The sequence below is a fragment of the Oncorhynchus clarkii genome, chromosome 13 (assembly GCF_045791955.1).
Source record: "Oncorhynchus clarkii lewisi isolate Uvic-CL-2024 chromosome 13, UVic_Ocla_1.0, whole genome shotgun sequence".
NCBI classification, from domain to species: domain Eukaryota; kingdom Metazoa; phylum Chordata; class Actinopteri; order Salmoniformes; family Salmonidae; genus Oncorhynchus; species Oncorhynchus clarkii.
Window position 1 is genome coordinate 33,999,268 of NC_092159.1, and position 23,380 is coordinate 34,022,647.

Sequence of the window (23,380 nt, forward strand, 5' to 3'; positions counted from 1 at the left end):
AAATGTAGTTAGGTAGTCCAACATTCTCCCCGACATCCAACCATCCCAGGAGCAGGGTAGAAAGGAAGGTGATCGGGCTGCTTCGGCCTGCCAGCCAGCCACATCCCAAACAGTTGCACCTGAATCATTCCAGCTAGTCAAAGTACAGAAAATGAATCAATCAATAATTTTGCCAACATTGTCCCCAGTACTTTGACTTCGGTTTGCAGTATGACAAAGTCACTCACAAATATTGCTTATGCAGATGTTATTAGCAGCTTCTGTGGTAGCTACAGTGCCTTCAGAAAGTGTTCATACCCATTGGCTTATTCTACATTTTGTTGTACAGCCTGAATTCAAAATGGATTCAGATGATTTATTTTCTCACCCATCTACACACAAAAAGTTTCTCTCAAATTTTCTGCAATTTGTTTACATCAATGTTAGTGAGCATTTCGCCTTTGCCATCCACCAGACAGGTGTGGCATATCAAGCTGATTAAACAGCATGATCATCACACAGATGCACCTTGGACAATAAAATGCCACTCTAAAATGCACAGTTTTGTCACACAACACAACTCCACAGATGTCTCAAGTTTTGAGTGAGTGTGTAATTGGCATGCTGATTGCAGAAATGTCCACCAGAAATGTTAATGTTAGTTTCTCTACCATAAGCCACCTCAGTAGTTTTAGAGAATTTGGCAGTACGTCCAACTAGCCTCTCAACTGCAGACCACGTGTAACCACACCAACCCAGGACCTCCACATCCGGCTTCATCAACTGCGGGATAGTCTGAGACCAGCTGATGAAACTGAGGGTTTGCACAAGAATTTCTACACCAACTGTCCCATCTCAGGAAAGATCATCTGCGTGCTCATCTTCCTCACAGACTTCAGTGGGCAAAGGCTCATTTTCGATGGCCATCAGCATGCTGGAAAAGTGTGATGTAAGGATGAATCTCGGTTTCAATGATACTGGGCAGATGGCATATATGGCTTTGTATTGGCGAGAGGTTTGCTGATGTCAATGTTGTGAAAAGAGTGCCCCATGGTGGCGGTGGGGTTATGGTATGGGCAGGCATAAGGTATGGGTGGACAACGAACACAATTGCATTTTATTGATTGCAATTTGAATGCACAGAGATACCGTGACGAGATCCTGAGGCCCATTGCCATGCCATTCATCCGCCGACATTACCTCATGTTTCATAATGGTAATGCCCCATGTCGTAAGGATCTGTACACAATTCCTGGAAGCTAAAAATGTCCCAGTTCTTCCTTGATCTGCATACTCACCAGACATGTCACCCATTGAGCATGTTTGGGATGGTATGGATTGATGTGTACGACAGCATTTTCCAGTTACCGGCAATATCCAGCAACTTTGCACAGCAATTGAAGAGTGGGACAACATTCCACAGGCCACAATCAACAGCCTGATCAACTCTGCAAATGAGATGTCTCGCTGCGTGAGGCCAATGGTGGTCACACCAGATACTGAATGGTTTTCTGATCCACTCACCTACCCTTTTTTTAAAGGTATCTGTGACCAACAGATGCATATCTGTATTCCCAGTCGTGAAATCCATAGATTAGGGCCAAATGAATTTATTTCAATTTACTGATTTTCCTTATATGAACTGTAACTCAGAATTCAAAATTCAAAATTTTCAAAATTGTTGGATGTTGCGTTTATATTTTTGTTCAACATACGTATCCACACAATGGATACAATTCCAGCTGTGTGTCTTTCTGGGTAAGTCTCTAAGAGCTTTCCACACTTGGATTGTGCAACATTTGCCAATTATTCTTTTCACAATTCTTCAAGCTCTGTCAAATTGGTTGTTGATTATTGCTACACAACCATTTTCAGGTCTTGCCATAGATTTTCAAGTAGATTTATTTTTCAAGTAGACTGTAACTCGGCCACTCGGGAACATACACACAGGATGGCGCAGATGAAGATGGCAGCATCGCAACTAGCTCTTAGGAAACTTTGCAGTATTTCGTTTTTTATGTACTATTTTTTACATTATCATCTCAGGCAATGTTTGGATATTAGAGCGGCGGTAACTCACCAGAACTACCAGCAATTACGACCAGGAATACGACTTCCCTGGATTAGATCCTTTGTTCACTCTCTTCAGATCAATTTAACTTATTCCACAGGCCGACCCAAAACATTGCCGGCGGAGGAGAGGCACTCGAGGCAGCCTGCTGGTTCGACTTAGGAGGCGCACACACCACCTACCGCTTCCGAGTATATTACTCCCTAATATTCAGTCCTTGGAAAAACAAAGTTGATGTGCTTAGAGCAAGGATTTCTTTCTAGATAGACATCGGGCCTGTAACATACTTTGTTTCATGGAAACATGGCTCTCTCGGGATACTCTATGGGAGTCGATAAAGACACCAGGATTCTCACTACATCGCGCAGACAGGAATAAATATCTCTCCGGAAGCAGAAGGGCGGAAGGGGGTGTTAAATGATTAATGGCTCATTGTGTAATTCTAGGAACATCCAGGAACTCAAATAATTTTGTTCACCCAACCTAGAATAGCTCACAATTAAATGCTGACCTTATCTCCCAAGAGAATTCTCCTCCGTCATCGCCGTGGTCGTTTACATCCCACCTCAAGCCGAAACCTCGACAGCCCTATAAGAATTCACTGGACTTTGTGCAAAATGGAAACCACATATCCTGACGCTTTATTTATTGTAGCTGGGGATTTTAACAAAGCAAATCTGAGGATTAGGCTGCCGACATTCTATCAACATATTGACTGTCCTACTCGTGCTACCAAGTCTCTCGACCATTCAAACTTCCTGAATGCTTACAAGGCCCTCCCCCGCCCTCCTTTTGGAAAATCTGACCACGACTCCATCTTGCTCCTCCCGTCCTATAGGCAGAAACTCAAACAGGAAGTGCCTGTGCGTCGTACTGTTCAACGCTGGTCTGACCAATCGGAATCCACGCTTTCAGGATTGTTTTAATCATGTGGACTGGGATATGTTCCGGGTAGCTTATGAAAATCATCTAGACGCATACACGGATATGGTGACTGAGTTTATAAAGAAGTGTATATTGCGAATTGACGCATTTAACCATGGCAAGCGACTGGTAACTGGCGACTGGCACAAAACTGCCGACTGGCTCAGACACAAGACGTTTGTGGCAGGGACTATGGACATCAAAAGGAAAAACAGCCACGTTGGCAAGACCGACGTATTGTTTCGGGACAGGCTAAACATGTTCTTCGCACGCTTTGAGGGTAACCCAGTGCCAACGACACAGCCCAGCCCGCTAACAAGGACTGTGTGCTCTCCTTCTTCGTGGCCGATGTGAGTAAAATGTTTAAACGTCGCAAGGCTGCCGGCCCAGACAGCATCCCTAGCCGCATCCTCAGAGCCTACACAGACCAGCTGGCTGGTGTGTTTACGGAAATATTCAATCTCTCCCTATCCCAGTCTGCTGTCCCCACATGCGCCTAGATGGCCACCATTGTTCCTGTACTCAAGAAGACAAAGGTAACTGAACTTAATGACTATCGCACTGTAACACTCACCTCTGTCATCATGAAGTGACTGGTCAAGGATCATATCACCTCTACCTTACCTGCCACCTTAGACCCACTTCAATTTGCTTACCACCCAAGTAGATCCACAGACGATGCAATCGCCGTCACTCTACATACTGCCCTATCCCGTCTGGACAACAGGAATACCTATGTAAGAATGATGTTTATTGACTACAGCTCAGCATTCAGCACCATAGTACCCTCCAAGCATCATTACGCTAAAGGCCCTGGGTCTGAACCCCACCCTGTGCAACTGTGTCCTGGACTTCCTGATGGGACGCCCCCACCTCCACTTTGCTGATCCACAACACTTGGGCCCCACAAGGGTGTGTGCTCAGCCTCCTTCTGTACTCCCTGTTCACCCATGACTGCGTGGCCAAGCACACTTCCAACTCAATCATCAAGTTTTCAGATGACACAACAGTAGGCTATATTAACAATGATGACGATTAACAATGATGACGAGGCTCTGGGAATGTGGTGCCTGGAAAACACCCTCACTCAATGTCAACAAAACAAAGGAGATGAACAGCAGAGGGTGGACCCCCCTTATCTACACCGAAGGGACCACAGTGGAGAAGGTGGAAAGCTTCTCCACTGAAATGGACCACCCACACAGACAGTGTGGTGAAGAATGTGCAACAGAGCCTCTTCAACCTCAGGAGGCTAAAGAAATTTGGCTTGTCACCTAAAACCCTCACAAACTATTGCAGATGCACAATTGAAAGCATCCTGTCGGGCTGTATCACAGCCTGGTATGGCAACTGCACCGCCCTCAGCGGCAAGGCTGAGACAATGAAGATCTGTGAAGTTATTTGAATTTTTGCAAATTATCTTTGAAAGACAGGGTCCTGAAAAAGGGATGTTTTTTTGTTGTTGCTGAGTTTATGTACTGTATCTTAGTCCGTTTCGCTCTGACATCGCTCGTCCATATGTACATAGTCTCAATTCATTCCTACTTAGATGGTTGTGTATTTGGTATAAGTTGTGTAATTTATTGGATATTACAAGAAGCTAGAAGTACAAGCATTTCGCTACACTCACAATAACATCTGCTTATCACGTGTATGTGACCAATAAAATGGATTTGATCTGGTAAGTCACTCCAGTGTAGATTTGGCCTTGTTTTAGGTTATTGTCCTGCTGAAAGGTGAATTCATCTGTCTGGTGGAAAACAGAATAAAACAGGTTTTCCACTAGGATTTTACCATTCCTTTAAATGTTTTATCCTGAAAAACTTCTCAGTTGTTAATGATTACAGGCTTACCATAACATGACACAGCCACCGCTATGCTCAAATATATGGAGCATGGTGATATTGGATTTTCCCCAAACATGACACTTTGTATTGTATTCAGGACAAAAAAATGATTGGTTATGCCAATTCTTTTGCAGTATTACTTTATTACCTTTTTGCAAACAGAGGGCAAGTTTTAGAAAAAATGTTTTATTCTGTTCTGGCTTTCTTTTCACTCTGTGAATTAGGTTAGTATTGTGGACTAACTACCATGTTGTTGATCTATCCTTAGATTTAAATGACTGTGATAGGAGAACACCAACTGTTTGTTTTAAAAAAGTCTCTCACCATTGGCCTTATGATAAAATCCCTGAGCTGTTTCCTTCCTCTCCGGCAACTGAGTTGGTGTGCGGTACAGAGATGAGTTAGTCATTCAAAAATCCTTTTGAATACTATTACACACAGTGAGTCCATGCAACTTATGTGACTTGTTAAGCAAATGTTTAATACTGAACTTATTTAGGCTTGCCATAACAAAGGGGTTGAATACTTATTTCATTTGTAAAAATGTTGAAAAACAATTCCACTGACATTATGGGGTATTGTATGTAGGCAAGTGACAAAACAAATGGGTGGCAGTGAATGAATGAATGAAGGCATTGTAGCAAACTAGCTTTAGCTTGGTACCTAGCGCTAGCACCAATGTAACCAACCTGAAAACTGCAATCGTTTTCAATACTAGCAATGATTTAGGAATCCATGCGACTGAGTATTAGCTAGGCAGTCACTTGTTGTTCTCTTAATGAAATTAAACTTCAGTTTATGAAAATAACTAGCTTAGATAGGTGATGGTTCGAGGCCTTTAAACATGAAGTTGATCGATCCCTTCGAGTGAGGAGGAGATTTATTTTGTATATGACAGTAAAACATTATAACTATAACATTTGTTGGCACCTTCAATTCTTGCACATTTACTCAAAGTATATTTCAGCACTCGGCCCTGCTGAACAACTAAACTTGGAACCAATCAGAACTCCCATACAGACCCCTCGCGATGAAGGCAGCCAATACAATGTAAACATAGCCTCTTGTGAAAATGCAAGCTGCTGTCTGATGAAGATGAACAGATATAACTAGCTAGCTCCCAGACTGAAATAAGATAAATCTGTTTGAGTGCACTTGAAATATGCAGATTTCAATACAAATTGTCTTAATCATATAAAGAGGTAACTCCGTTGACCATTTGTCCAATTTATTGAAAGCTAGCCAATGTTACAGACTAGCCTAGCCAGCCACTGTAAATGTACACTTGTGTTTCATTGGCTATCTCTGTCAGTGAATTCAACAGTTGACTCATGTTTTGTCAAGATTATACAGTGAGTCTCATTTCAAGTAACTCACTGCAGGCTTCAATAAACATTCAATCATACACTGAGTGTACAAAGCATTAGGAGCATTTTCCTAATATTGAGTTGCACACCCTTTTACCCTCAGAACAGCCTCAATTCATAGGGGCATGGACTCCACAAGGTGTCAAAAGCATTCCACAGGAATGCTGTCAGAGGTTGAATCCAATGCTTCCCACCGTTGTGTCAAGTTGTCTGGATGTCCTTTGGGTGGTGGATCGTTCTTAATACACACAGGAAACTGTTGAGCATGAAAAATTCAGCAGTGTCGCAGTCCTTGACACACACAAACCGATGCGCCTGGCAGCTACTACCATACCCCGTTCAAAGGCATTTAAATATGTTGTCTTGCCCATTCACCCTCTGAATGGCAAACACACTCAATTGTCTCGAGGCTTAAAAAATTGTCTTTAACATGCCTCCTCCCCTTCACCGACACGGAATGAAGTCCATTTAACATGTGACATCAATAAGGTGCCATGGCTTTCACCTGATCAGTCTGTCATAGAAAGAGCAGGTGTTCCTAGTGTTTTGAAACACTCAGTGTATACTTTGCATAGGAACCCAATTAAAAGCATTTAGATAAACATGCGTGTGTGTTTGCATGAATGGTTTAAAAATGACAGCTGCATATGCATATTAGCCCATACATGTGAAGTTCCCCAGCAATAAAACCAAAAATGTCGCTCAAACACCTCACTAACGAGGTGACACCGGTGCTGTTTACGTGCTGTACCTGCTAAAAGTCCAACCTCAAAACATAAATGGAAAAACTGAAACCTGTAATACATAGCATACCTTGCAATACAATCTTCTCTTATAACAGTTATACAGTTATACAATAAGATAACCAGAGTTAGATTTCTAATCCAGATAATAAACCATAACAGTTCCTAATACCATGGTGGGCATGCATAATGTTGGATGCATTGGAATATAACGTATGGAGAATGATCAAGAGCCTTTAAGATGATGTAAAACGCAGTTGGGAAATGAATGTTTGAGTTTCAAATACTACATGTTCAGTGAATGTGAGTATATTTAGGTGGTTTAAATTATTAACTTTCTAACTAAAAGTGAACACTGCCAAAGTTTTCCATAATGTACATTTCATGCATATACAAAGAACACCATCACAAATAGTGTTTTATGTATTGAGTACCGAAGTAAATAGCTAAGGTGTCTCAGGCAGTATTTGAAGTATCTATACTGAAAAAATATATAAATGCAACATGTAACAATTTTAACAATTTTAATGGAGTTACAGCTCACATAAAGAAATCAGTCAATTGAAAATCATTAGGCCCTATGGACTTCATATGACTGGGCAGGGGCACCACCAGGGATGAGCCTGGGATGGCATAGACCCACCCTCTGGGGGGCCAGGTCCAGCCAGTCAGAAGGAGTTCTTCCTCACAAAGGGCTTTATTACAGACGGAAATACTCCTCAGTTTCATCAGCTGCCCGGGTGGCTGATCTCAGACGATCCCGCAGGTGAAAAAGCAGGATGTGGAGGTCCTGAGCTGGCATGGTTGCACGTGGTTTGCGGTTGTGAGGCCGTTTGCACGTACTGCCAAATTGTATAAAATTATGTTGGAGGCGGCTTATGGTAGAAAAATGTACATTCAATTCTCTAGAAAAATCTCTGGTTGACATTCTTGCAGTCAACATGCAATTTGCACACTCCCTCATCTTAAGATATCTATGTCATTGCGTTTTGCAACAAAACTGCACATTTTAGAGTGGCCCTTTATTGTCCGCAGCACAAGGTTCTAGATATGCCACACCTGTCAGGTGGATGGAATATCTTGGCAAAGGAGAAATGCTCACAAACAAGGACGTCAATAAATTTGTGAACAAAATTGGAGACGAATAAGCTTTTTGTGCATATGGAAACATTTCTTTTATTTCAGCTCATGAAACATGGGAACAACACTTTGCATGTCACGTTTATATTTTTGTTCAGTAGTGTAACCTACCAATCAATGTATATCAAGTGCTGTGGAAGGCACAATCCTATAATGTTGCAGTCCAGAAATGAGAGCTTTACCATCTATGCCAAAAGCCTAGGCCGCTGATGGAGTCTGAAGGACTGTCGTCAACACATGCTTCTCTCTACGGACATTTGTGTGCCCAGCTCCATTGGCATATCGAAAGGATCCCACCCTCGTCACCAATGTAGCTGATTGATGTAGAGACATTTACATGACATTTGTCATTTAGCAGACACTCTTATCCAGAGCGACTTGCAGCTGGAACTAGGTGCCTTCCACAAGGGCATATCAACAGATTTCTTTCACCAAGTCGGCTCAGGGATTCAAACCAGCAACCATTCAGTTACTAGGCCCAACGCTACTAACTGCCAAATGTGGTCTCAATGTCTTAATAGTGACGACAGGGCTAGTTCAAACTGAAGGACTTGGTGAATAGATCATGGGAGAGAAAAGTGAGACAATCATGAATAATGATGCTCAAACAAGTATGTGCGTCTGTAGTGGGTGTTCAACTCTAAGATGCACTAGACTGTAAGACAAAATCCAGAAATTAAAACAGGCAAATGCATATGTGGTCCCAATGTTTAAATAGTGACAGCAGGGCTAGTTCAAACTGCAGTAAGATGGTTCTCCTCGCATATGAATGAATCAGCCCTTGCTTGGTGAATAGCTCTTGGTTGATCTCTGGAATCATGTGAGACAAGAATAAATCAAATAAATCATCACAACAAAGGAATGCAGTTAAGCTAAATGAACATCCTGACAGTCTGAGGTAGGCTGCTCTGCAATCATCCTACTCCAACTATTGACAGAGATAATGAGACATTTCTTATTTGTCAATATGAATGGAATTAGTGGGTCCTGCCTTGACTGTATTAGATTTACACATCTTGTCCAATAGATTTTTGTAGTCCTAAATTATTACTCGGAATCAGGGCCGGATTACGTAGTCATAGTGTCACGATCCTCGTAATGAGTAGACCAAGGCGCAGCGTGCGTAGAGTTCCACATTTTTAATAAACCGAAACTCAGCAAAGCAAAGAAAAACAAAACAAAACAAAACAAAACAAAACAAAACAAAACAAAACAAAACGTGACGCTACTGGTGCACACAGGCAACTATCCGTAGACAAGATCCCACAAACACAAATGAGGAAATGGCTACCTAAATATGATCCCCAATCAGAGACAACGATAAACAGCTGCCTCTGATTGGGTACCATATCAGGCCACCATAGAAATACAAAATCACCTAGATGACCCACCCAAGTCACTATCACGCCCCAACCAACACAGAGAATAAACAGCTTACTATTGTCAGGGCGTGACACATAGGCCCTGTGGCTTTGTATTTTTGTATAACCCTCCAAATAGCAAAGCAAATTAGTAGTCAGACCCTTTGCTATGAGACTCGAATTGAGCTCAGGTGCATCCTGTTTCCATTGATCATCCTTAAGATATTTCTGGAAAAGATTTGGAAAGGCACAAACGTGTCTATATAAGGCTGACCGTGCATGTCAGAGCCAAAACCAAGGCATGAGGTTGAAGGAATTGTCTGTAAATCCAAATCCAATTTTATTTGTCACATACACATGGTTAGCAGATGTTAATGTGAGTGTAGCGAAATGCTTGTGCTTCTAGTTCTGACCATACGATAATAAACCTTCTTCACCATGCTGTCTGTGTGGGTGGACCATTTCAGTTTGTCCGTGATGTGTACATTTTTTTAAATAAATATTTTTTATTTAAACTTTATTTAACCAGGTAAGCTAGTTGAGAACAAGTTCTCATTTACAACTGTGACAACTCATTTACAACTGGCCAAGATAAAGCTAAGCAGTGCGATAATATCTAACAAGTAATCAAACAATTTCACATCTTATACACACAGGTGTAAAGGAATGAATAAGAATATGTACATAAAAATATATGGATGAGCAATGGCTGAATGGCATAGGCAAGATGCAGTAGATGGTATAGAGTACAGTATATACATATGAGATGAGTAATGCAGTGGCTAGTGATACATTTATTACATCCAATTTGTATTTATTAATGTGGCTAGAGATGAGTCAGTATGTTGGCAGCAGCCACTCAATGTTAGTGAAGGCTGTTTAACAGTCTGATGGCCTTGAGATAGAAGTTGTTTCTCAGTCTCTCGGTCCCAGCTTTGATGCACCTGTACTGACCTCGCTGACCTTCTGGATGATAGCGGGGTGAACAGGCAGTGACTCGGGTGGTTGTTGTCCTTGATGATCTTTTAGCCCTTCCTGTGATATCGGGAGGTGTAGGTGTCCTGGAGGGCAGGTAGTTTGCACCGGTGATGCGTTGTGCAGACCTCACTACCCTCTGGAGAGACTTACGGTTGTGGACGGAGCAGTTGCCGTACCAGGCGGTGATACAGCCCGACAGGATGCTCTCGATTGTGCATCTGTAAAAGTTTGAGTGTTTTTGGTGACAAGCGAAATTTCTTCAGCCTCCTGAGGTTGAAGAGGCGCTGCTGCGCCTTCTTCACCATGCTGTCTGTGTGGGTGGACCATTTCAGTTTGACCGTGATGTGTACATTTTTTTAAATAAATCTTTTTTATTTAAACTTTATTTAACCAGGTTAGCTAGTTGAGAACAAGTTCTAATTTACAACTGTGACAACTCATTTACAACTGGCCAAGATAAAGCTAAGCAGTGCGATACAAACAACAACACAGAGTAACACATGGAATAAACAGGCGTTACAATAACACAATAGAAAAAAAGAAAGTTTATATACATTGTGTGCAAATGGCGTGAGGTGGTAAGGCAATAAATAGGCCATAGTAGGGAAGTAATTATAATTTAGCAGATTAACACTGGAGTGATAGATGAGCAGATGATGATGTGCAAGTAGTGATACTGGTGTGCAAAAGAGCAGAAAAGTAAATAAAAACAATATTGGGAAGAGGTAGGTAGATTGGGTGGGCTATTTACAGATGGACTTTGTACAGCTGCAGTGATCGGTTAGCTGCTCAGATAGATGCTGTTTAAAGTTTGTGAGGGAAATATAAGTCTCCAGCTTCAGCGATTTTTGCAATTCGTTCCAGTCACTGGCAGCAGAGAACTGTTAGGAAAGGCGACCAAAGGAGGTGTTGGCTTTAGGGATGACCAGTGAGATATACAGGTACCTGCTGGGGGCGTGCTATGGGTGGGTGTTGTTATCGTGACCAGTGAGCTGAGATAAGGCGGGGCTTTACCTAGCATAGACTTATGACCTGGAGCCAGTGGGTCTGGCAGCCGACTAGAGCATACAGGTCACAGTGGTGGGTGGTATAAGGGGCTTTGATAACAAAACGGATGGCACTGTGATAGACTTTATTAAGTTTGCTGACGCCGAGGAACTTAAAACTTTCCACCTTCTCCACTACTGTCCCGTCGATGTGGATAGGGGGCTGCTCCCTCTGCTGTTTCCTGAAGGTCACGATCATCTCCTTTGTTTTGTTGATATTGAGTATGAGGTTATTTTCCTGGCACCACACTCCAAGGGCCCTCACCACCTCCCTGCAGGCCGTCTCATCGTTGTTGGTAATCAAGCCTACCACTGTAGTGTCGTCTGCAAACTTGATGATTGAGTTGGAGGCGTGTATAGCCACGCAGTCAAGCTCCAAGACAGGATTGTGGCGAGGCATAGATCTGGGGAAGGGTACCAAAAACATTCTGCAGCATTGAAGGTCCCCAAGAACATAGTGGCCTCCATGTTCGCTGCCTGCACCCGCACGCCTGACTAGCATCACCACCCTGGATGGTTCCGACCTTGAATATGTGGACATCTATAAGTACCTAGGTACTTACTATCCTACCGATCCTCGACTTCGGCGATGTCATCTACAAAATTGCTTCCAACACTCTACTCAGCAAACTGGATGCAGTTTATCACAGTGCCATCCGTTTTGTCACTAAAGCACCTTATACCACCCACCACTGCGACCTGTATGCTCTAGTCGGCTGGCCCTCGCTACATATTCGTCGCCAGACCCACTGGCTACAGGTCATCTACAAGTCCATGCTAGGTAAAGCTCCGCCTTATCTCAGTTCACTGGTCACGATGGCAACACCCACCCATAACACGCGCTCCAGCAGGTGTATCTCACTGATCATCCCTAAAGCCAACACCTAATTTGGCCGCCTTTCGTTCCAGTTCTCTGCTGCCTGTGACTGGAACGAATTGAAAAAATCGCTGAAGTTGGAGACTTTTATCTCCCTCACCAACTTCAAACATCTGCTATCTGAGCAGCTAACCGATCGCTGCAGCTGTACATAGTCTATCGATAAATAGCCCACCCATTTTTACCTACCTCATCCCCATACTGTTTTTATTTATTTACTTTTCTGCTCTTTTGCACACCAATATCTCTACCTGTACATGACCATCTGATCATTTATCATTCCAGTGTTAATCTGCAAAATTGTAATTATTCGCCTACCTCCTCATGCCTTTTGCACACAATGTATATAGACTTTTTTCTACTGTGTTATTGACTTGTTAATTGTTTACTCCATGTGTAACTCTGTGTTGTCTGTTCACACTGCTATGCTTTATCTTGGCCAGGTCGCAGTTGCAAATGAGAACTTGTTCTCAACTAGCCTACCTGGTTAAATAAAGGTTAAATTAAAAAAAAAAAAAAACATCTTAAATGGAAGAAGTTTGGAACCACCAAGACTCTTCCTAGAGCTGGCAGCCGGGCCAAACTGAGCAATCGGGGGAGAAGGGCCTTGGTCAGGGTAGCCCAGCACCCTGACTCATCTAAAGAAGAAGAAGCCATATGCTTGGATAACATGATTGGCAGGCGTGATCCGCAGAGATAGTATGATGGATAGTACACCATTTTAGATTGGTTTACAGTTTAGTACTCAGCAGTGTTTTCCTGTTCAGCTAGAGAACATAAAACTAAGATATATATTTTTAAGAATTTACATTGACAACAAACAGAAATGTATTCAGAATAAATAAATATACACAACATGTTAAAACCAGCTCCTCCCTTGACATAGATCCGAATATCTCAAAAACTAAAGCAGATGGCTTGCTACGGCCCACCACCTAAGCTAGATAACAAACTACAGTGAGCTCCAAAAGTATTTGGACAGTGACAATTTTGTTAGTTTTTTCGGCTATGTACTCCAGCACTTTGGATTTTAAATTTGACATCGACTATGAGGTTAAATTGCAGACTGTCAGCTTCAATTTGAGGGTATTTTCACCCACATCGTGTGAACCTAACACTTTGGACCTCACTGTAAACAAGTTAGCCAGTTAACTAGCTCTGTTGCCCTAGGCTAACGTTATAAACAGCTAGCTAACTTAATCTGGCTAGTGTGGCTTGACCGTACCATAACATAAAGTTATGAACGTGTAATTATGTGACGTCAGATTCCGGTCCTGATTGATCAACAAGATTATTTGATGTGCCAAATCGTGATATTTGAAGCTTCAAATAATGATATTTGACTTTTTCGACACTCAAAGACCCTAATGGCGTTCCATTTCAGGACACTGTGAAGCCAACATCCTCTACCAGTGAGAATGGCTACGTATCAACAGCTATCATTTCTGTAATCAATGCTGTGATTTTCTCACTCCTTCCCTCATTGCACATCTTTCATGTGAAGAGCCTGTCTAATGTCTGTTGTTGGGGGCCTGCGCTGCTGCCAATTAGGGTCTCATGGTGCCTCCCTTTCAGATGGTTAAGCATTGCACCTGTACTGCCACTGTAGCTCAATTCCACCTCGTTAAACAAGTTAGTTAAACAGTTTAAAGGAAATGCTACCAAATACTAATTGAGTGTATGTAAACCTCCTGACCCACTGGGAATGTGATGAAAGAAATAAAAGCTGAAATAAATCATTCTCTCTATTATTCTGACATTTCACATTCTTAAAATAAGGTGGTGATCCTAACTGACTTAAAACAGGGAATTTTTACAAGGATTAAATGTCAGGAATTGTGAAAAACTGAGTTTAAATGTATTTGGCTAAGGTGTATGTAAACTTCCGACTTCAACTGTTAAAAAAAACAAACAGTACATCCAAACTACTTCCCATGGATATGCTTCAAACCCCAAATTCTTACAGACCAGGTGTACATCTGCACGTCTAACCAAATATTGATAACCCACCTAAAAACAAGTCTACTGCTAAATGTCAGCCCCAATATTCATACAAACCAGGTCTACACCTGTACTTCAGCTCCAATTGAAATACCTATGAAGTCTCCACCTCTGCTTGAACCCAATTAGTAAACTTAACCAGGTGTAAATATGTACCGATGCCTGAATGCTCATGAACTGTAAACCAGGTCTACACCTTTGACCAGCTACCTTCCTCCCACCACCCCCTCCAATGTCTCACAGTCACACACTGGCATATGTGACAGAGGGGAGCAGCCCACCCATAATATCACCAATAATCCCGACCTGAAAGAGAAATCATTTTGAAGTGACATGTCCAATGTGCATTCTCCATGAGTTCCCCCTTGACAGAGCTGAGACAGAACTTCAGGTCTGGTGTGTTGTGGATACAGAGAGTCGGGAATGATACACCTTTAACAGTTGCGTGTATGGTGGAGGTCTACTGTACGATCCTTCTGCCTTAGAAATGAATGGTATAATATGGAATGGTTAATTCATCCGTTCTAACCCAAGTTTCTATAAAAAGAATACCCCCCGGGATGCTTTAGGGGTATTTGTGTGTTCGTTTAGACTTTGCAACAACAGACGCCCGCAGCAAAGGAAAAAAGCCCCAGAACAGACAGTATATTTATTTTCAAAAGCTCTTAATGCACTTCTGTAGACTATCCTATTTGTTAATTGTTCTGAGGAATAAAAGATTCGGATTGCATCCCAAATGGCATCCTATGCCCTATACAGTGCATTACTCTTGTATGGTGTCTCCTTCCTCAGGGAAGTCATTGAGAAAAAATCTTCAAAAAACTCAGGAGAAATTCCAAGAAGACTGCTCTAAAAATAAACATACCGCACTGAATTAACATAGCCCAGAAAGCTGTAACATAACAGTGTTATACAGACTGACTGTCACTGTGTACATCACCGTTTGTATCCTAAACCTCAAGTTGTCTAGCAATGAATTGCAGGTTGTTGAAGGAGTCCCTGGTTTTCTATTGTGTTCTGTCCTCTGGTTACCCTATTTAGAGGTCTTACCTGACAAAAGGGATAGGCAAATTCATTTGAAACAGGCCATTTTCACGAAGGCCATTACATTAAACGTCTTCCATAGTCCTGCTAGAATTCCATTTGGATCTAATACAGTGATGATCAAAGCTTCTTCACTTATGGTTTGTAGCAGTTACTAAACACATGTGTTTTCCTTTCAGGTTCTAGGATTACAGGCCACACCAACACAGACACCAGAGAGTCAGAGGTAAAGTTCCAAATTATAGTTTTTATTTTAAATTGAAATGACAAGGTGAAATCTCTTTTTAAAACGGTACAGTACACAAACCACAACAAACAATGTGATAAAATGTTCAGAATATCCTAGGGTAAATTTCTTCCGCACCACAGAACTCCAATAAATGTGCAGGTTAGTCCAATTATGTGTGCTCTGTTTTGTTTCTCAAGTCCTACAGTTTCACCCTCCTGAACAGACCTCAGGCCTCTGTGCTGGGTTGGTGGGCTGTACCCTCAGAAGGCACAGGCTGTGCCGATCCATCCGTGTGCTTAGTGACATATGGCCACCTCACTGGCAAGAAGCCGCTGTGATAAAGATGAACACCAACGGTGACGTTGGCAGGTCACCACTCATGTGCGTCATCCATATTAGCTTCAGATTGCTGGAGTGAGTACTGATGTCCCCACCCCACTGTCATCCACCCCCTGAGGCAACCCTGATCCACCCTCTCCACTGTCATCCACCTCTTCTTTCATTTTGCACTCAGCTGCCACCAACACCTCATGATCCACCTCCCAATCTCAATAACAATGGTCTTGAACTACCCTGACGGAAGGAGCTCAGCAGGCCTAATCAATTCATTGCGGATGCTTCAAATAGGCTAGATTTAGATTACCTGGTGCAACTGATGGAATAGTCACAAAAGTGCAAATCCCATCCATCTGGCACTCTAGGTCTTGGTGTAGATCTATCCAGTCCTATGACTTAGTGGTAATGACAGACAGGAGATGGGGCAAGAAAACTATTTAGAGTCCGTCTCTGACTCAACAGGACACATTCCGTGTTTCTGAAATCAGGATGACGAGCGGCCATTTCCATGGACTCTGATTTCTTTGACAAACATTACGAGATTGCTTGAACAACTCAGAAATGAATTCAATTGACCTAATAAATACTTCCTACTCTACTTACAAAGGAAGGACTCCTAGGAAAGTGAAAGTGTCTGGCAAATGTTAGCACTGTAGCGGGGGCAATGGACGACTAATACATTTGATCGGGAAATTCCCTGAATTAATCTGTTACTGGTCCACGGTATTGAAATCAGTTTAAGGAATTATATCATTCCATTTTGGACCCAGTCATATGTCTATTAAATCATCTTGGAAACAAAATAAGTTGATGTCCCTTTTGTGTACTAAACATCACTATAGCGACCCAAGGCGAGACCCAGATGCAGACACAGGAGGCAGATGGTTTGAGCTCTGATATTTATTATAGTCCAAGGTGTAGGCAAAAGGCAGGTCAGGGACAGACAAGAGTTCATAACCAGGTCATGTCCAAAAATGATACAGGGGGGCAGGTAGAACGGTCAGGCAGAAGGGCACATAGTTAGGACAGGCAAGGGTCAGAACCAGGAGGACGAGAGAACCAGCAACTAGGGTAAAACTGGCAATAGGAGAAAACTGCTGGTTGACTTGGCAAACAACACAAACTGGCACAGACAGACAGAAAACACAGGTATAAATACACAGGGGATAATGGGGAAGATGGGCGACACCTGGAGGGGGTGGAGACAAGCACAAGGACAGGTGAAACCGATCAGGGTGTGACAGTCAATGAATTGGAAGAATAATGATGTGTCAGAGGGAATGAGGATCAGAAATTATCTGGACACACTTATGTTGGAAAAACGGTCCTGTATTTTGAATTATGTGGTAACAATGTGGGATGCAATTACAGGCCTGATTTATGATAACCATCTCTTACAATAACTGAGGTTGGATGTGTGGATGACTGAGGGACGGTTTTCCGGACATGGATTGGTCTTGGTCCTGTGCCATGAAGGACTCTAACTGGAAACCTAATTTGGTTGTGCTTTTTTGACCCGGGGCCTGGTCTTTGTCCGGTGCACCGGTCCTGGATATTTATGTATTTATATGTGTAGGCTATATAAGTTTATGTATTTGTCTACTCTTGTAGATGCTTGAACATTGATGTCAATCTTAAGAAATGCACAACCTCACCCCTTAATTCCCATATTATAGGATGTTAACATTATATAATGATCTATTTGAATGTATGAACTGCTTTGGTTGTAATGTATTTACATTGTATTACATATTTAATGAATTTATTGAAGTGGTTGACTATAGAGCTAAGAAACACAGAACCAGTCGAAAGTTTGGACACACTGACTCATTTCAGGGTTTATTTACTTTTACCATTTTCTACATTGTAGAATAAAATTGAAGACATAAAAACAAAAAAAATAGCACATATGGAATCATGTATTAAGCAAAGTGTTAAACAAATCAAAATATATATTTGAGATTCTTCAAAGTAGCCACCCTTTGCCTTGATGACAGCTTTGCACACTCTTGGCATTCTCTCAACCAGCTTCACCTGGAATGCTTTTCCAACAGTCTTGAAAAAGTTCCTACATATGCTGAGCACTTGTTGGCAGCTTTTCTTTCACTCTGCGGTCCAACTCATCCCAAACCATCTCAATGGCATTGAGGTCGGGTGATTGTGGAGGCCAGGTCATCTGATGCAGCACTCCATCACTCTCCTTCTTGGTCAAATAGCCCTTACACAGCCTGAAGATGTGTTGGGTCATTGTCCTCTTGAAAAACAAATTATAGTCCCACTAACCGCAAACCAGATGGGATGGTGTATCGATGCAGAATGCTGTGGTAGCCATGCTGGTTAAGTATGCCTTGAATTATAAATAAATCACTGACAGTGTCACTAGCAAAGCACATTCACACCATCACACCTCCTCCTCCATGCTTCAGGTGGGAATCACACATGCAGAGATCATACATTCACCTACTCTGCGTCTCACAAAGACATGGTGGTTGGAACTAAAAATCGCAAATTTGGACTCATAAGACCAAAGGACAGATTTCCACCGGTCTAATGTCCATTGCTCACTTTTCTTGGCCCAAGCAAGCCTCTTCTTATAGGTGTCATTTAGAATTGAACTTTTCCTCTTCAGCAGAGGTAACTCTGGGTCTTTCTTTCCTGTGGCAGTTCTCATGAGAGCCAATTTCAATTTCTTCATAGAGCTTGATGGTTTTTGCGACTGCACTTGAAGAAACTTTCAAATGACTGACCTTAAAATAATGATGGACTGTCATTTATCTTTGCTTATTTGAGCTGTTCTTGCCATAATATGGACTTGGTTATTTACCAAACAGAGCTATCTTCTGACTTGACCTTGTCATAAGAACTGAGTGGCTCAAACGCATTAATAAGGAAAGAAATTCCACAAATTAACAAGACACCCCTTTAATTGAAATGCATTCCAGGTGACTAACTCATTCAGCTGGTTGAGAGAATGCCAAGAGTGTGCAAATCTGTCATCAATGCAAAGGGTGGCTACTTTGAAGAATCTCAAATATAGGATATATTTTTATAGCACTTTTTTGGTTACTACATGTGTTATTTAATGGTTTTGATGTCTTTACTATAATTCTACAATGTAGAAAATAGTAAAAATTAAGAAAAACCCTGGAAGGAGTAGGTGATTCAACTTTTGACTGGTACTGTATACACACAGTTGAAGTCGGAAGTTTTCATACACTTAGGTTGGAGTCATTAAAACCCGTTTTTCAACCACTCCACACATTTCTTGTTAACAAAATATAGTTTTGGCAAGTCGGTGTCACGAATCCCGCCGAAGATGGTGCCTCTTCCTGTGCACTTGGCGGTCGTCGTCGCCGGCCTACTAACTGCCATCGATTCCCTTTCCTTTTGTTTCTGTTAGTTGGGTCTAATTGGTTACACCTGTTTTGAGTTTAGTTTTGTTTGTAGGCTATTTAAGGGCACTAGGCCCGCTGGTTATTGTGCGGGCTTGTTCTCTGTTTTAGGGTGTTGGTTGATTATTGTGATCTCTATTTTTCCGGACAGTTTTAGTCCTGTTTATTTGGACAGATTGTTTCATGCGCCCTTGTGTTTTGAATGTCCGTTTTTCCGCTGTCATTGGAATAAAAGATCCATGTACAGAACTACCTGCTCTCTGCGCTTGACTCCTCCACCCACCATTCATAGAAGTCATAACAGTCGGTCAGGACATCTACTTTGTATTTGACACAAGTAATATTTCCAATAACTGTTTACAGACAGATTATTTCACTTATAATTCATTGTATGAATTGTATCACAATTCTAGTGAGTCAGAAGTTTACATACACTAAGTTGTCTATGCCTTTAAACTGCTTGGTTTAACAGTCTGGTTCATTCTCGGGAACAATTTCCAAACGCCTGAAGGTACCACGTTCATCTGTACAAACAATAGTACGCAAGTATAAACATCATGGGACCACGCAGCCGTCATACAGCTCAGGAAGAAGACGTGTTCTGTCTCCTAGAGATGAATGTACTTTGGTGTGAAAAGTGCAAATCAATCTCAGAACAACAGCAAATGACCTTGTGAAGAGGCTGGAGGAAACGGGTACAAAAGTATCTATATCCACAGTAAAAAAAAGTCCTATATTGACATAACCTGAAATGCCGCTCAGCAAGGAGGAAGCCACTGCTCCAAACCACCATAAAAAAGCCAGACGATGATTTGCAACTGCACATGCGGACAAAGATCGTACTTTTTGGAGATATGTCCTCTGGTCTGATGAACTGTTTGGCCATAATGACCATTGTTATGTTTGGAGGAAAAAGGGGGATGCTTGCAAGCCGAGGACACCATCCCAACCGTGAAGCACAGGGTGGCAACATCATGTTGTAGGGATGCTTTGCTGCAGGAGGACTGGTGCACTTCACAAAATCGATGGCGTCATGAGGCAGGAAAATTTATGTGGATATATTGAACATCTCAAGACATCAGTCAGGAAGTTAATGCTTGGTCGACAATTGGTCTTCCAAATGGACAATGATCCCTAGCATACTTACAAAGTTGTGACAAAATGGATTAAGGGCAACAAAGTCAAGGTATTGGAGTGGCCATCACAAAGCTCTGACCTCAATCCCATAGAAAATTTGTGGGCAGAACTGAAAACGTGTGTGCGAGCAAGGAGGACTACTAACCTGACTCAGTTACACCAGCTCTGTCAGGAGGAATGGGCCAAAATTCACCCAATTTATTGTGGGAAGCTTGTGGAAGGCTACCCGGAAAGTTTGACCCAAATTAACTAATTTAAATTTAAAGGCAATGCTACCATATATACAGTGCCTTGCGAAAGTATTCGTCCCCCTTGAACTTTGCGACCTTTTGCCACATTTCAGGCTTCAAACATAAAGATATAAAACTGTATTTTTTTGTGAAGAATCAACAACAAGTGGGACACAATCATGAAGTGAAACAACATTTATTGGATATTTCAAACTTTTTTAACAAATCAAAAACTGAAAAATTGGGCGTGCAAAATTATTCAGCCCCTTTACTTTCAGTGCAGCAAACTCTCTCCAGAAGTTCAGTGAGGATCTCTGAATGGACAATGCATCTGCCTTAGTGTTCTCAGAGCCTGGTCTGTATGAAAGGGTAAATACAAAACGGGTGAAAAACATGGCCCACCTTGCCTGGCGAGGGTTCAGTCTCCTCGCCGCCCGAATATACTCCAGATTACGGCGGTCAGTCCAGATGAGAAAAGGGTGTTTAGCCCCCTCATGTCAATGTCTCCACGCCTTCAAAGCCTTGACAACAGCCAACAGCTCCCGGTCCCCCACATCATAGCTTCTTCAAGAATAAGGCATAGGGGCGGAGCTCCGTCCACCTCCATTATGAACGCCAAAGAGGGATCCGGATGTGCCAGCACGGGAGCCGAGGTAAACAGAGCCCTCAAGTGACTTAAAGCCCTGTCCGCCTCAGCTGACCACTGCAAGCGCACTGGGCCTCCCTTCAGCAGTGAGATAATGGGAGCTGCCACCTGACCAAAACCCCGGATAAACCTCCTGTAGTAGTTGGCACACCCTATGAACTGCTGCACCTCCTTAACCGTGATGGTTATTTGGCCAATTACGCATGGCTGAAATGTGGACACTCTCCATCTCCACCCCTTACGTGGAAATGCGGTACCCTAGGAAGGAGACGGACTGTTGGAAGAAAAGGAATGTCATGCTCCAATAGGCGACCAAGCACTCTGCGCACCAGGGACACATGCTCAGCGCGTGTCGCAGAGTATATCAAAATGTCATCAATATACACCACTACACAAGGCCCGTGCAGGTCTTGTCTACAAAGGCTTGGAAGACTGAGGGCGCATTCATAAACCCGTACGGCATGACGAGGTACTCACAGTGCCCAGAGGTGGTACTGAAGGCCGTCTTCCACTCGTCTCCCTCTCGGATACGCACCAGATTGTAAGCTCTCCTGAGATCTAGTTTGGTGAAGAAGCGCGCCCCGTGCATTGACTCTATCGCTGTAGCTATGAATGGTTACCACCTCACCGTGATCTGATTCAGACCAGGAATTCTACCAGGAGTTCTATTGCACAATCGCCCCGTCGATGAGGTGGTAATTGAGTCACCTTCTTTTTAGAGAAGGCGAGAGCCAAATCGGTATATTCAGGGGGAATGCGCACGGTAGAGACCTGGTCTGGACTCTCCACCATTATAGCACCAACGGAAACCCCTAAACACCTACCTGAGCACTCTCGCGACCACCCTGTGAGAGCCCTCTGTGGCCAAGAAACAGTGGGGTTATGACAAGCTAACCAGGGTAGGCCCAGCACCACGGGAAACGCAGGAGAGTCAATGAGGAAGAGACTAATTCTGTCCGTATGACCCCCCTGCATCACCATACCCAACGGCGCGGTGACCTCCCTAATTATCCCTGACCCTAATGGTCGACTATCTAAGGCTTGAACGGGGAAGGGCACATCCACAGGAACGTCCTCGCGCAGACTGCAACGACAATGGTCGATCAGGGCCCTGACGTTCCATCCCGCGCCAACAGCCAGGGTCCTAAACTCCAGGGTGAACTCCTGGGTGTTCCTCGTCTCCTGCCTCAGATGGTAGAGGCGCTCACCCGCCGGTCTACCCTCGGTCTGGTGGTCGAAGACTGCCCCGGAAACGGCGGGTGAACTCCTCAAACTTGTCCAACGCCGCATCTCCCTCTCTCCATATGGCATTGGCCCACTTCAGAGCTCTCCCAGTGGGGCATGAGACGTGGGTGGACACACTCTCACAATCAGATGGAGCCGGGTGGACGGTGGCCAGATAAAGGTTTAATTGCAGTAAAAAAAAAACTGGCAGTTCGAAGCCCTCCTGTCATACTCCTGGGGCAAGGAGAGACGGATCCCACTGGGTTCAGGCGGGAAAGGGGCACTCAAGAGAGACCCCGGTTGTGCTGGTGGAGGCGCTGGAAGAACTCCCTGTCTCTCCCAGTGGTCCATCGTCTGGACAACGCCAAGATGGTGAAAAGTAACTGCATGCTCCTGGACGCGCTCCTCCACCTCAATGGCCGGGGTACCCTTTCCTGCTAACTCCATAGTATGGTTGGAGATTCTGTAATGTGGTGCGTGCTGGTGGCAGGGAAGTCAGGCGCAGGAGAATGAACTTGGTAAAAACGGAGCTGTTTAATGTACATCAAAACCTCCGAATACCAAAGTCTACAAAATAACAAATAGAGGGTGCAAAACCCGTCGCACACCAGAATAACAATAAACACCTTACATACAACAAACAATCTCCGACAAGGATATGAGTGGAAACGGAGGGTTAAGTACACAACATTTAATTGATGGGATTGGATCTAGGTGTGTAGGAAGACAAGACAAAACCAATGGAAAATGAAAAAAGGTGATGATCAATGATGGCTAGAAGGTCGGTGATGTCGACCGCCAAACATCG

At 43.1% G+C, this 23,380-nt stretch overlaps 1 pseudogene; it reads right to left on the reverse strand.

Annotated features, from left to right (window-relative positions):
* LOC139423548 (integrin alpha-IIb-like) overlaps positions 1-22,659 on the reverse strand; it is a 43,120-nt pseudogene extending 20,461 nt beyond the window's left edge.
* Between the last annotated feature and the right edge of the window lie 721 nt (positions 22,660-23,380).